We start from the raw sequence: 16098 nt of genomic DNA on the forward strand, positions 1-16098 counted from the left end.
TATAGACCCCCAGGACAAATCACCCCCCCCTCTACATTAGTACAGACCCCCAGGACAAATCATCTCCCCTACATTAATACAGAACCCCCAGGACAAATCACCCCCCCTACATTAGTTTAGACCCCCCAGGACAAATCACCCCCCCTACATTAGTATAGACCCCCCAGGACAAACCACCCCCCCTACATTAGTACAGAACCCCCAGGACAAATCACCCCCCTACATTAGTTTAGACCCCCCAGGGCAAATCACACCCCCTACATTAGTATAGACCCCCCAGGACAAAATACCCCCCCCTACATTAGTACAGACCCCCCCATTAGGCTAATTAAAAACACCCGGCGGCAGCTGGAGAGGAGAGGATGGTGTGCAGCCGCGCCGCCCGGGTGGAGAACAGAGCAGGAGTTACACACAGGAGGAGAAGTGGAACACATTGGGGTCGGGCTCGGACCGCCCCCCACCCCTCTGTGACGTCACTGCGCGGCCGCGGCTGGTCTCTCTCTGCACACAGAGACAGCCGCTCCGGCTGTTTCGCTCTCCTCCTCTGACAGGAGGAGGGGGGGTGGGCACAGCAGCGGTGGTGACCGGCAGACAGACAAGGAGAGGAGGAGGGAGGGGAGCACTCTGGCGCTTCAGCGCCCCCACCTCTGTGGCACCCAGGTGCACTGCACCCCGTGCACCCCAGCCAGGATCGGTCCTGACCATCATTATTTTTCAGCACTGCCTTAACTCTCTTGGGCATGGAGTTCACCAGAGCTTCACAGGTTGCCACTGGAGACCTCTTCCACTACTCCATGACGACATCACAGAGCTGGTGGATGTTAGAGACCTTGCGCTCCTCTACCTTCCATTTGAGGATGCCCCACAGATACTCAATAGTGTTTAGGTCTAGAGACATGCTTGGCCAGTCCATCACCTTTACCTTTAAAAATTTCTAGATCGAGAAAGACTGTCCGCTCAGTAGTAATAATCCAAGATAAGATAAGCTCAGGGGGTTGGTTTTTGAACACACATTCTTCTTCCCAGTGGGCCATAAATAAATTGGCGACACATTGGGAGCAAGCCGAGCCCCCATAGCAACTCACCTAGTCTGTAGGAAGAACTGCCTATTGTACCAAAAGTAATTTCTCGACAGACAAAAGCTCAGACAACTCAAAATAAATTTATGTTTCCTGGAGAGGTCAGATGACAAAAAAGCCCATCTGATCGAAGATAAGCGTCTTCATGGCTAATAATAGTATACAGTGAACTCACATCCGCTGTGATTAGGAAACTTGCTAGGGAGTTTAAGGTTCTCTAGAATCTGAATGATATGTTTCGTATCTTTTAACCACTTGCCGACCGCCTCACGCATATATACGTGAGCAGAATGGCACGGGCAGGCAAAATCACGTACCCATACGGTGCCAGCGGCGGTCGGCATTTGGCTAGGAGCGATGAGAGACGAGGGGGAGACCATCCGATCGTGGCCCCCCCCTCGCGATCGCTCCCAGCCAATGAGGAACATCCCCTGCCTGTGTATAGTACACACAGGCAGAGGATGTGATGTCATCTCTCCTCGGCTCGGCAGTTTCCGTTCTAGCGCCGAGGAGAGAAGACATGTAAGTGCACCAACACACACACACACACACAGTAGAACATGCCAGGCATACTTTACACCCCCGATCCCCCCCCGATCGCCCCCGATCCCCCCCCAATCACCCCTCCCTGTAACACTGACACCAAGCAGTATTTTTTTTTTTTTCTGATTACTGCAGGGTGTCAGTTAGTGACAGTTACTGTGGTAGGACAGTGAGTGTTACCCCCCTTTAGGTCTAGGGTACCCCCCTAACCCCCCCTAATAAAGTTTTAACCCCTTGATCACCCCCTGTCACCAGTGTCGCTAAGCGATCATTTTTCTGATAGCTGTATTAGTGTCACTGGTGACGCTAGTTAGGAACGTAAATATTTAGGTTCGCCGTCAGCATTTTATAGCGACAGGGACCCCCATATACTACCTAATAAATGTTTTAACCCCTTGATTGCCCCCTAGTTAACCCTTTCACCACTGATCACCGTATAACCGTTACGGGTGACGCTGGTTAGTTTGTTTATTTTTTTTTTTTAACAGAAAATTTTTATTAAACAAATCAGCATTACAATACACAAGAAATTTAGTACAATCATTGTGATGATAACAATGACAGTAACAAAAATCAATCATCAGGCGATAGCCACCATTTATCAAGTATTCCAGCTATGTAGATGTCAGAAGTTTCACTTAACAATACTCCTACAGCATAACAATCTTTAGACCCTTAGATAATGTAAAATAGATAACCAATATTCAATATTCAATCAAGCCTGGTGGGGGGGGGGAGGAAGGGGGGCGGGGAAGAAGAAGGGGGGGGGAGAAGAAGGGGGGGAAGGGATGGGAAGGAGGGGGACAATGGGGGAATGGGGATAGGAAGAATAGACCTGAAATGTAGGATGTCCTCTGCTGTACTTCACATCCTAATTATGGGGTAGGGGGTTCAGGGTCTCCAGAAGCATCCACCCAGGAGGACCAAATTTTATCGAACTTCCCCGGACATTGTCTACTTTCATACGTCAATCTATATAGGGGGAGTACCATATTCACCGACCTTCTCCACGAGGCCAGGGTAGGAGGCTCTACCAGTCTCCATCGCAGTAGAATTTCCCGCCTAGCGTAGTACAATGTGAAGGTTAGACAGAGTTTACTATACCTATCGCCGTCAACATCCTCCAGATGACTAAGCAACAGTAATTGGGGATCCACCGGTAAGTTTGAGCCCATGACTTTGCTCAGTGTGGAGGCAACTGCCGACCAAAAGGGTCGGATCTTGGGACAAGACCAGACCATGTGCCAGAACGTGCCCACCTCCTGCCTGCATCTCTGACAGTTGGGATCTCTTTGATGGTAAATGCGCGCCAGTCTCTGTGGGGTGAAATACGCTCTGTGTAGGAACTTAAATTGTATGAACCTGTCTTTTGCAGCGATCATGGAGGGAATGTAGGAAATTAAACACTCCCTCCATTCCTCCTCGTCCAAAGAGGGAATATCAACCCTCCACTTTTCCCAGGTTTTAGTTAATTTGGCATCATACTCCACTGTAAGATATAAATATAGAGTTGAGAGAGGCTTCCCCATCACACTGGACGTCAAGAGCCGTTCAATTGAATCTGGTTCCAGAATGAGGGGGGCTGAGAACTGAGCTTCAAAGGCGTGTTTCAGCTGCCAGTATCTGAATTGGAAGGAGGGTGGGACACCGAAGGATTTGTTTATTTTTGATAGTGTCAGGGCACCCGCCGTTTATTACCGAATAAAGGTTTAGCCCCCTGATCGCCCGGCGGTGATATGCGTCGCCCCAGGCAGCGTCAGATTAGCACCAGTACCGCTAACACCCACGCACGCAGCATACGCCTCCCTTAGTGGTATAGTATCTGATCTGATCAATATCTGATCCGATCAGATCTATACTGGCGTCCCCAGCAGTTTAGGGTTCCCAAAAACGCAGTGTTAGCGGGATCAGCCCAGATACCCGCTAGCACCTGCGTTTTGCCCCTCCGCCCGGCCCAGCCCACCCAAGTGCAGTATCGATCGATCACTGTCACTTACAAAACGCTAAACGCATAACTGCAGCGTTCGCAGAGTCAGGCCTGATCCCTGCGATTGCTAACAGTTTTTTTGGTAGTGTTTTGGTGAACTGGCAAGCACCAGCCCCAGGCAGCGTCAGGTTAGCGCCGGTCGCGCTAACACCCACGCACGCACCGTATCCTCCCTTAGTGGTATTGTATCTGAACGCATCAATATCTGATCCGATCAGATCTATACTAGCGTCCCCAGCAGTTTAGGGTTCCCAAAAACGCAGTGTTAGCAGGATCAGCCCAGATACCTGCTAGCACCTGCGTTTTGCCCCTGCGCCCAGCCCACCCAAGTGCAATATCGATCGATCACTGTCACTTACAAAACACTAAACACATAACTGCAGCGTTCGCAGAGTCAGGCCTGATCCCTGCGATCGCTAACAGTTTTTTTGGTAGCGTTTTGGTGAACTGGCAAGCCCCAGGCAGCGTCAGGTTAGCGCCAGTCGCGCTAACACCCACGCACGCACCGTACACCTCCCTTAGTGGTATAGTATCTGATCAGATCAATACCTGATCCGATCAGATCTATACTAGCGTCCCCAGCAGTTTAGGGTTCCCAAAAACGCAGTGTTAGCGGGATCAGCCCAGATACCTGCTAGCACCTGCGTTTTGCCCCTCCGCCCAGCCCGGCCCAGCCCACCCAAGTGTAGTATCGATCGATCACTGTCACTTACAAAACACTAAACGCATAACTGCAGCGTTCGCAGAGTCAGGCCTGATCCCTGCGATCGCTAACAGTTTTTTTGGTAGCGTTTTGGTGAACTGGCAAGCACCAGCGGCCTAGTACACCCCGGTCATAGTCAAACCAGCACTGCAGTAACACTTGGTGACGTGGCGAGTCCCATAAGTGCAGTTCAAGCTGGTGAGGTGGCAAGCACAAGTAGTGTCCCGCTGCCACCAAAAAGACAAACACAGGCCGTCATGCCCATAGTGCCCTTCCTGCTGCATTCGCCAATCCTAATTGGGAACCGACCACTTCTGCAGCGCCCGTACTTCCCCCATTCACATCCCCAACCAAATGCAGTCGGCTGCATGAGAGGCATTTTCTTTATGTCCTCCTGAGTACCCCTACCCAACGAACCCCCCCCAAAAAAGATGTTGTGTCTGCAGCAAGCGCGGATATAGACGTGACATCCGCTATTATTGTCCCTCCTGTCCTGACAATCCTGGTCTTTGCATTGGTGAATGTTTTGAACGCTACCATACACTAGTTGAGTATTAGCGTAGGGTACAGCATTGCACAGACTAGGACACACTTTCACAGGGTCTCCCAAGATGCCATCACATTTTGAGAGACCCGAACCTGGAACCGGTTACAGTTATAAAAGTTAGTTACAAAAAAAAGTGTAAAAAAAAAAAAAAACAAAAAAAAAAAACACATACAAAAATATAAAATAAAAAAAAATAGTTGTCGTTTTATTGTTCTCTCTCTCTCTATTCTCTCTCTATTGTTCTGCTCTTTTTTACTGTATTCTATTCTGCAATGTTTTATTGTTATAATGTTTTATCATGTTTGTTTTTCAGGTCTGCAATTTTTTATACTTTACCGTTTACTGTGCTTTATTGTTAACCATTTTTTTGTCTTCAGGTACGCCATTCACGACTTTGAGTGGTTATACCAGAATGATGCCTGCAGGTTTAGGTATCATCTTGGTATCATTCTTTTCAGCCAGCGGTCGGCTTTCATGTAAAAGCAATCCTAGCGGGCTAATTAGCCTCTAGACTGCTTTTACAAGCAGTGGGAGGGAATGCCCCCCCCCCGTCTTCCGTGTTTTTCTCTGGCTCTCCTGTCTCAACAGGGAACCTGAGAATGCAGCCGGTGATTCAGCCAGCTGACCATAGAGCTGATCAGAGACCAGAGTGGCTCCAAACATCTCTATGGCCTAAGAAACAGAAAGCTACGAGCATTTTATGACTTAGATTTTGCCGGATGTAAACAGCGCCATTGGGAAATTGGGAAAGCATTTTATCACACCGATCTTGGTGTGGTCAGATGCTTTGAGGACAGAGGAGACATCTAGGGTCTAATAGACCCCAATTTTTTCAAAAAAGAGTACCTGTCACCACCTATTGCTATGATAGGGGATATTTACATTCCCTGAGATAACAATAAAAATGATTTAAAAAAAAAAATATGAAAGGAACAGTTTAAAAATAAGATAAAAAAGCAAAAAAATAGCACCCCTGTCCCCCCTGCTCTCACGCTAAGGCGAACGCAAGCGTCGGTCTGGCGTCAAATGTAAACAGCAATTGCACCATGCATGTGAGGTATCACCGCGAAGGTCAGATCGAGGGCAGTAATTTTAGCAGTAGACCTCCTCTGTAAATCTAAAGTGGTAACCTGTAAAGGCTTTTAAAGGCTTTTAAAAATGTATTTAGTTTGTCGCCACTGCACGTTTGTGCGCAATTTTAAAGCATGTCATGTTTGGTATCCATGTACTCGGCCTAAGATCATCTTTTTTATTTCATCAAACATTTGGGCAATATAGTGTGTTTTAGTGCATTAAAATTTAAAAAAGTGTGTTTTTTCCCCAAAAAATGCGTTTGAAAAATCGCTGCGCAAATACTGTGTGAAAAAAAAAATGAAACACCCACCATTTTAATCTGTAGGGCATTTGCTTTAAAAAAATATATAATGTGTGGGGGTTCAAAGTAATTTTCTTGCAAAAAAAATAATTTTTTCATGTAATCAAAAAGTGTCAGAAAGGGCTTTGTATTCAAGTGGTTAGAAGAGTGGGTTATGTGTGACATAAGCTTCTAAATGTTGTGCATAAAATGCCAGGACAGTTCAAAACCCCCCCAAATGACCCCATTTTGGAAAGTAGACACCCCAAGCTATTTGCTGAGAGGCATGTCGAGTCCATGGAATATTTTATATTGTGACACAAGTTGCGGGAAAGAGACAATTTTTTTTTTTTTTTGCACAAAGTTGTCACTAAATGATATATTGTTCAAATATGCCATGGGAATATGTGAAATTACACCCCAAAATACATTCTGCTGCTTCTCCTGAGTACGGGGATACCACATGTGTGGGACGTTTTGGGAGCCTAGCCGCGTACGGGACCCCGAAGACCAAGCGCTGCCTTCAGGCTTTCTAAGGGCGTAAATTTTTGATTTCACTCTTCACTGCCTATCACAGTTTCGGAGGCCATGGAATGCCCAGGTGGCACAAACCCCCCCCAAATGACCCCATTTTGGAAAGTAGACATCCCAAGCTATTTGCTGAGAGGTATAGTGAGTATTTTGCAGACCTCACTTTTTGTCACAAAGTTTTGAAAATTGAAAAAAGAAAAAAAAAAATTTTTTTTTCTTGTCTTTCTTTATTTTCAAAAACAAATGAGAGCTGCAAAATACTCACCATGCCTCTCAGCAAATAGCTTGGGGTGTCTACTTTCCAAAATGGGGTCATTTGGGGGGGGTTTGTGCCACCTGGGCATTCCATGGCCTCCGAAACTGTGATAGGCAGTGAAGAGTGAAATCAAAAATTCATGCCCTTAGAAATCCTGAAGGCGGTGATTGGTTTTCGGGGCCCCGTACGCGGCTAGGCTCCTAAAAAGTCCCACACATGTGGTATCCCCATACTCAGGAGAAGCAGCTAAATGTATTTTGGGGTGCAATTCCACATATGCCCATGGCCTGTGTGAGCAATATATCATTTAGTGACAACTTTGTGCAAAAAAAAAAAAAAAATTTGTCACTTTCCCGCAACTTGTGTCAAAATATAAAACATTCCATGGACTCAACATGCCTCAAAGCAAATAGCTTGGGGTGTCTACTTTCCAAAATGGGGTCATTTGGGGGGGGGGTTATGCCATCTGGGCATTTTATGGCATTCAAAACTGTGATAGGTAGTGAGGAGTAAAATCAAAAATGTACGCCCTTAGAAATCCTAAAGGCAGTGATTGGTTTTCGGGGCCCCGTACGCGGCTAGGCTCCCAAAAAGTCCCACACATGTGGTATCCCCATACTCAGGAGAAGCAGCTAAATGTATTTTGGGGTGCAATTCCACATATGCCCATGGCCTGTGTGAGCAATATATCATTTAGTGACAACTTTTTGTAATTTTTTTTTTTGTCATTATTCAATCACTTGGGACAAAAAAAATTAATATTCAATGGGCTCAACATGCCTCTCAGCAATTTCCTTGGGGTGTCTACTTTCCAAAATGGGGTCATTTGTGGGGGTTTTGTACTGCCCTGCCATTTTAGCACCTCAAGAAACGACATAGGCAGTCATAAATTAAAGGCTGTGTAAATTCCAGAAAATGTACCCTAGTTTGTAGGCGCTATAACTTTTGCGCAAACCAATAAATATACACTTATTGACATTTTTTTTTTACCAAAGACATGTGGCCGAATACATTTTGGCCTAAATGTATGACTAAAATTGAGTTTATTGGATTTTTTTTAGAACAAAAAGTAGAAAATATCAATTTTTTTCAAAATTTTCGGTCTTTTTCCGTGTATAGCGCAAAAAATAAAAACGGCAGAGGTGATCAAATACCATCAAAAGAAAGCTCCATTTGTGGGAAGAAAAGGACGCAAATTTCGTTTGGGTACAGCATTGCATGACCGCGCAATTAGCAGTTAAAGCGACGCAGTGCCAAATTGTAAAAAGTGCTCTGGTCAGGAAGGGGGTAAATCCTTCCGGGGCTGAAGTGGTTAAGAATGCCTCAGTGTTGATCACCATGGGTTGGAGAAAAGTGTCAATGTATTGACCCGGTCTAGATGAGACTGAGTCAATACCATTGACAATCGGTCTTCCTGGTGGATTAACAGTATTCTTATGCATCTTGGGCAAAACGTAAACTATCGGGGTTCTGCAAAACAGGGGGCCTAAAAATAGAGCCTCCTTTTTATTGAGCACCCCAACTTGTTTACCCCTTTTCGATCAGGACGTGCAACTCCTCTTTAAATTGAAACATTGGGTCCTTAGATAATACACTATACGTATTATTATCCCCGAGTGAATTTTCCATCTCATTCCTGTAGTATGTTTTACTTACAACGACCAATCCTCCTCCCTTATCTGCTGGTTGGATTACTAGGTCCTTTTTGGTTTCCAATAGCTCAATACCCCTTTTGATGTAAAAGGGGTTATTAGCCTTTCGGACTACCAATTTTTCAAGGTCCTTAGCCACCATGTTTTTAAAAACATCCATATGTTTAGTATCCCCCCAGACAAACCACCCTCCCTACATTAGTACAGACCCCCCAGGACAAACCACCCCCCCTTAGTACAGACCCCCCCAGGACAAACTATACCCCTCCATTAGTACAGACCCCCCCAGGACAAACCACCCCCCTCCATTAGTACAGACCCCCCAGGACAAACCACCCCCTCCATTAGTACAGACCCCCTGGACAAACCACCCCCTCCATTAGTACAGACCCCCCAGGACAAACCACCCCCTCTATTAGTTTAGACCCCCCAGGACAAATCGCCCCCCTCCATTAGTTCAGACCCCCCAGGACAAACCACCCCCCCTACATTAGTACAGACCCCCAGGACAAATCACCCCCCCCCACATTAGTATAGACCCCCCAGGACAAACCACCCCCCTATATTAGTACAGACCCCAGGACAAATCACCCCCCCCACATTAGTTTAGACCCCCAGGACAAGTCACCTCCCCCCTACATTAGTTTAGACCCCCCAGGACAAATCACCTCCCCTACATTAGCATAGACCCCCTGAACAAACCACCCCCCCCTACATTAGTACAGACTCCCAGGACAAATCCCCCCTACATTAGTATAGACCCCCAGGACAAATCACCCCCCTACATTAGTATAGACCCCCCAGGACAAACCACCCCCTCTACATTAGTTTAGACCCCCCCAGGACAAACCACCCCCCTACATTAGTACAGACCCCTGGGCAAATCACCCCCCTACATTAGTTTAGACCCCTGGACAAATCACTCCCCCCTACATTAATACAGACCCCCCAGGACAAATCACCCCCCTACATTAGTTTAGACCCCCTAAGGACAAATCACCCCTCCTACATTAGTTTAGACCCCCCAGGACAAATTCCCCCCCCCTACATTAGTATAGACCCCCCCCAGGACAACCCCCCTACATTAGTACAGACCCCCCAGGACAAATCATCCCCCCTACATTAGTACAGAACCCTCAGGACAAATCACCCCCCTACATTAGTTTAGACCCCCCAGGACAAATCAACCCCCTACATTAGTATAGACCCCCAGGACAAATCACCCCCCTACATTAGTATAGACCCCCCAGGACAAACCCCCCCTCTACATTAGTACAGACCCCCAGGACAAATCATCTCCCCTACATTAATACAGAACCCCCAGGACAAATCACCCCCCCACATTAGTTTAGACCCCAAGGACAAATCACCCCCCCTACATTAGTATAGACCCCCCAGGACAAACCACCCCCCTCTACATTAGTACAGAACCCCCAGGACAAATCACCCCCCTACATTAGTTTAGACCCCCCAGGGCAAATCACACCCCCTACATTAGTATAGACCCCCCCAGGACAAACTACCCCCCCCACATTAGTACAGACCCCCCCATTAGGCTAATTAAAAACACCCGGCGGCAGCTGGAGAGGAAAGGACGGTGTGCAGCCGCACCGCCCGGGTGGAGAACAGAGCAGGAGTTACACACAGGAGGAGAAGTGGTACACATTGGGGTCGGGCTCGAACCGCCCCCCCACCCCCCATGACGTCACTGCGCGGCCGCGGCTGGTCTCTCTCTGCACACAGAGACAGCCACTACGGCTGTTTCGCTCTCCTCCTCTGACAGGAGGAGGGGGGGTGGGCACAGCAGCGGCAGTGGCGGGGAACGGCAGACAGACAAGGAGAGGAGGAGGGAGGGGAGCACTCTGGCGCTTCAGCGCTCCCACCTCGGTGGCACCCGGGTGCACTGCACCCCGTGCACCCCAGCCAGGATCGGTCCTGGCCATCATTATTTTTCAGCACTGCCTTAACTCTCTTGGGCATGGAGTTCACCAGAGCTTCACAGGTTGCCACTGGAGACCTCTTCCACTACTCCATGACGACATCACGGAGCTGGTGGATGTTAGAGACCTTGCGCTCCTCTACCTTCCATTTGAGGATGCCCCACAGATACTCAATAGGGTTTAGGTCTAGAGACATGCTTGGCCAGTCCATCACCTTTACCTTTAAAAATTTCTAGATCGAGAAAGACTGTCCGCTCAGTAGTAATAATCCAAGATAAGATAATATTTTTATTGTTGGCATTTAATGTATTCATAAAGACCTCTAAACCAGATCTTTTACCCTCCCAAATCATAATTAAATCATCAATATACCTATGGTAACATACTAGCTCAGGGGGTTGGTTTTTGAACACACATTCTTCTTCCCAGTGGGCCATAAATAAATTGGTGACACATTGGGAGCAAGCCGAGCCCCCATAGCAACTCCCCTAGTCTGTAGGAAGAACTGCCTATTGTACCAAAAGTAATTTCTCAACAGACAAAAGCTCAGACAACTCAAAATAAATTTATGTTTCCTGGAGAGGTCAGATGACAAAAAAGCCCATCTGATCGAAGATAAGTGTCTTCATGGCTAATAATAGTATACAGTGAACTCACATCCGCTGTGATTAGGAAACTTGCTAGGGAGTTTAAGGTTCTCTAGAATCTGAATGATTTGTTTCGTATCTTTTAAGAATGCCTCAGTGTTGATCACCATGGGTTGGAGAAAAGTGTCAATGTATTGACCCGGTCTAGATGAGACCGAGTCAATACCATTGACAATCGGTCTTCCTGGTGGATTAACAGTATTCTTATGCATCTTGGGCAAAACGTAAACTATCGGGGTTCTGCAAAACAGGGGGCCTAAAAATAGAGCCTCCTTTTTATTGAGCACCCCAACTTGTTTACCCTTTTCGATCAGGACATGCAACTCCTCTTTAAATTGAAACATTGGGTCCTTAGATAATATACTATACGTATTATTATCCCCGAGTGAATTTTCCATCTCATTCCTATAGTATGTTTTACTTACAACGACCAATCCTCCTCCCTTATCTGCTGGTTGGATTACTAGGTCCTTTTTGGTTTCCAATAGCTCAATACCCCTTTTGATGTAAAAGGGGTTATTAGCCTTTCGGACTGCCAATTTTTCAAGGTCCTTAGCCACCATGTTTTTAAAAACATCCATATGTTTAGTATCCACATTTGGAGGATTAAAAATAGACCTATTGCGGAGGTTCGAATGTATACCTTCAGATGTTTGAGAAATCCTAACTGATGAACTAGAGGTGTTAGAAATAAAGTATTTCTTAATATTGAGGCCCCTAATGAATTTCTGTATACTAATATACGTTTGAAATTCAATTAGGTTACGTGTGGGGGCAAACTTTAAACCTCTATCCAATACCCAAATTTCATCTTCGGTTAGGGAGGTCCCAATAAGATTATATATTCCTGTGCCTATGGGGGTCTTGTTCTTTTGAACTCTCCTGCCCCCTCTCTTTCCTCTCTGAGTTTTCTTTTTCGTTGCTGGCCATTGTCGTTGATGCTGTGTTTTGGTGGGGGAGGCTCCCCTGCCACCCCCCCCTGGGTTGGGAGGCATGGATGGAGTGCCCCTGCCCATTCCTCTCGAGGGTCCCCGAAAATTCCCTCCCCTTTGGGGACCTTGATATTGTAATGGGGAGAATCGGTTATAGGTGGGAACCTGGTTAGCATACTGAGGGGGAAATCTAGTATAAGAATCTTGGAAATCTGGTGCATGTTGGTAGTTATTCTGAAAAGAGGAACCATCCCTAGGGTCATGATAATCACGAAGGGGGGTGATATACGTGTAGTGTCTATGTGGGGGTGGGTGTGAGCCCCCCCCCCCTTACCTCTCCCCCTTCAATTTTTTTTCCCCTTTTGTTATGGACCACCTGATAATGTCCGTCTCCTGGTGGTGTACCTACTTCATCATAAGTGTATGTAACGTTTCCTATGGGGGTAGGTAATGGTGTATTGATATCCCCTGGATTGATCAGGACTGATTGGGGATCATTCCTGGATCAACAGAGCTCATTTGCCATTTGTAAATGTTCCCTTTATTAAAATCTTCAAAGTCCCTAATACATTTTTTCTTTTTCTTATTCTGTGTATCACAATCCCATTTGACTAATCTATTTTTTAAATCAGTAGATAATTTAAGAAATTCATCAGTATCTTTATGCGGCTCTATTAAATTCTTTAGCTCACAAATCTGGATCTCTAAGGATTTCATTTTCATCTGTTTACATAAAAATAAAAATTAATTCCAGACCTTTTTTCGTAAAGAATTCCCCCCATTCCTTCGTGGACTGATCATCCATGAGTCCATCATTGGGGGGCACATCCCATCTAAGACGTCTAGGAATAAGTTTAGCTGAAATATATTGTTCAAATGATAGGATATCCCACCAAGCTTTCACCTTTTTCTCAAAAACATGTCCAAGTTTTCTAAAGGTATGAGCCAGTTCATTAGTTTGTTCAGTTTGCTGGCCTTTGGAAAAATTTCCCCTATTATAATTTCTCTTTTTTCCAAATATTGGAATACCTCCATAGTATTGCAGCCGGATTGTGGTAAATTGGAAATGCAATCAAAAATAAATAGTAATCAATCGGCGCAAACAAATATCCTAACCTAAAAAGCCGCTATAACACTCAAGGTCAAAATAGAAATCCTCAGTAAACATTTAAAAACATAAATAGTGCAGCGCTAAGCAAAACTTAGCAATTAATTGCTAAGTGATTTGCAATTAATTGTTGGCCTCCCAAATCAGCTTCGGGAGGCCAACGTGGCCGGATCCTGGGACAGGTAAGTATCCTTGTATTAATAGTCAGTAGCTACATTATTTGTAGCTGCTGACTTTAAAAAAAAAAAAAATTATATAGGCTGGAACTCCGCTATAAGGCAACACTTCTGAATTTCACAGCTCTGCTTTTAGCATCTGTATTTATTGAGTAATCAACCTGTCCCTTTCTGAGTATTTAAAAAAAAACACTTATCTCTACCTTAGATACCTTATATTGGCTGTAAGTACCTAATACTATTTCAAGAGTCAGAAGAGCTGTTTATTGAAGCAGAAATTTATGAACCCCCCCCCCCCCCCCCTCGGTTTTTAAAGGACCAACATTTTATAGAGCAACTCTTGGTTCAACTACCCTCCACCCCCAGTAGTATTTTAAACTCTTATTAATCTTTTTTTACTTGCTGTTTTTTTTCCCTCTAAAGGATTCTGACTGATCATGTGACATGCCAGGTCAGAGGTCATCAACTAGTAGGGAGTTTCAACTGTGGTGATTAGGTCTTTCTGAGTCTTCACAAAGCCCTAAACCAGCATCTGAACCCATAGGAAAGGCAGCCGACACAAGGTTTTTTGCCTCTAGCGCTCCATCCACTGCAACAGGTCAAGCTTATGGATTAGGACCAGCTTGTCTGTGTATTAGCAAGGCCACATCCAATTTATTCATTTTACATCACAAGCACCTACCAAATGCAGGAGACTTTGTACCAGCCTGGCAGTGCTGCCGCCATACCCACAGGTTTAGGCAAGTATTACTTAATGCTTCTTTGGTATGAGGACCCTAGTTCTGGTAACCTGGAGGTTTTACTTTTTTAAGTGGATGTTTTACTTAAACTGCACATTTCTGAACACTCAGTTCTTTCATTTGTCACAATTTTTTACCTGCATCTTTTACATGTATGTTGACTGTGTTTGCAATGTTTTTCTTATAAGTGTTTGCTGTACTACAGACTAACATGGAGACTACACAGCAAATGTTCAGAACTCAGAAAACATTTACATCTTACAACGCTGCTACTGCTGCAGTCTGGTGAAGAGGTACATGTGTCCCTGTTGCCAAGACCTATATCATCCTTTTTGCGAATTTAGGCTTGTGTGTGTTAGAAAATTGTCATTTTTTTCCGTTAATTTACAAAGCCTAATTTGGTGATACTGAATTCATTTATAATATGTTTGTTTGAAACAAATAAAATAGTTTAAGCACAATATGGCTTTTTTCATTGTGTTTTTTTTTTTTTGTGTGAGTGTGTCACAGCTGTTTAAATGGCCTTTTGTATGCACCCTTTGCAGCATTTATAGAGTATATTGCAGGCCAGCATGATAGCGTGGTGCATTGGCTCGATTTAACACAGAGTGAAAGTGTATGTTATGCTAACTTCACGCTAGGATGTGGTATGAGCAGGAAAAAATGTACCAGAAGTATGTGGTCTGAGCAGGCTAAGGTGTGTGGAGAGATCCAGTCTTCGTATGGGGTAATTTTTTTTAATTGAAAAGCCAGTGGCGTGCAAAACACACCTCAAAAACTTCCACCCGGTGCCAAAAAAAAGTGCACACACATAAAGAGTGACACACAAAAACGTGCAATGGGTGTTCAGAGTCTTCCACTAGGGAAAGACCTTACCCTGATCCCCCGGGACGTTAGGCTCCAGACAGGGATTGAGGTACTTATACAATGGGTCCATCTGGCCGAAACCAGGAGGACCCCCGTTTACTGGAAGGTCTGCCGGAACAGACCAACCCAAGTACAGGTGGGGCTCCCCCGAAGGGAGACCCCCAAAGGAGAGGGCGAACCAAGTCAAAAGGCCTATGTCCACCCCTTCCCGAGACTTTCAGAGTAGGCCCGAGGATCCACACCCTACTCGCCACACAGTGACAAACGTGTATACACTACAAACAAAAAATTACAAAAAAGTGACAAACAGGGGTAAAGAGTGGAGGGATAGGGAGGTAGGAGAGTGAAAGTGACCATTGTGCAATACAATGGCCGGCCCTCCGGCCAGGAATAAAAATTTCCCCTGGTCCTAGCCAAAAGGCTCAGCCCAAGAGGCAGGTGTGAAAAACGTGTGTAGTGGTGAAGTGACCATGGTGGCATAAAATCAAGTGCCTAAACACAGTGACTGTACGGCACCCCTGAACTGCCACTTCAGGGGCACATTCACCACTGGCTTTTCAAAGCAACCCTGACCCACAGCCCAGACCACAGCAGCCCCCACCCTTAGGCAGGAAGGCATGGAGTTCTGGAAGCTTGGTGAGAGCCCTTTATCATCAGACCTCACCATCGTTCCGTCCCGCCTACCTAATTACATTCGGGAAGTACTGGCCGCTCCCCCAGTGGGAGAAAGGGGAGCCAGCGTTCTCTCCCGAATAACTGTTCGGAGCTAGAGCTGCCTCAATCCAGGCCAGAAGGCCAGGGTCCCGACCCTCCGGATCAGACCCCGTGGTTCTTCATCCCCATCAGAAGGCTTCCCATTTGGCTACAAACCGCTCCGGGTTACCTTCACTCCAGCAGGTTTTGCATAGCAACCACAATCCCATCTCTATTTCGCCATAGATCAGGGACGTAAGCAAGCGCCACCTCCTGGAAACTGATAAGAACAGCTACTACACTTGATCTTAGCCAAAAGGCAGAGAAGTCTTCATATGGGGTA

General features: G+C 45.8%; 1 pseudogene; it reads right to left on the reverse strand.

The window, feature by feature from the left end:
• Positions 1-15954: 15954 nt before the first annotated feature.
• LOC141113047 (U2 spliceosomal RNA) lies at positions 15955-16087 on the reverse strand (annotated as a pseudogene).
• Between the last annotated feature and the right edge of the window lie 11 nt (positions 16088-16098).

The sequence above is a fragment of the Aquarana catesbeiana genome, linkage group LG11 (genome assembly GCF_042186555.1).
Source record: "Aquarana catesbeiana isolate 2022-GZ linkage group LG11, ASM4218655v1, whole genome shotgun sequence".
Classification (NCBI taxonomy): domain Eukaryota; kingdom Metazoa; phylum Chordata; class Amphibia; order Anura; family Ranidae; genus Aquarana; species Aquarana catesbeiana.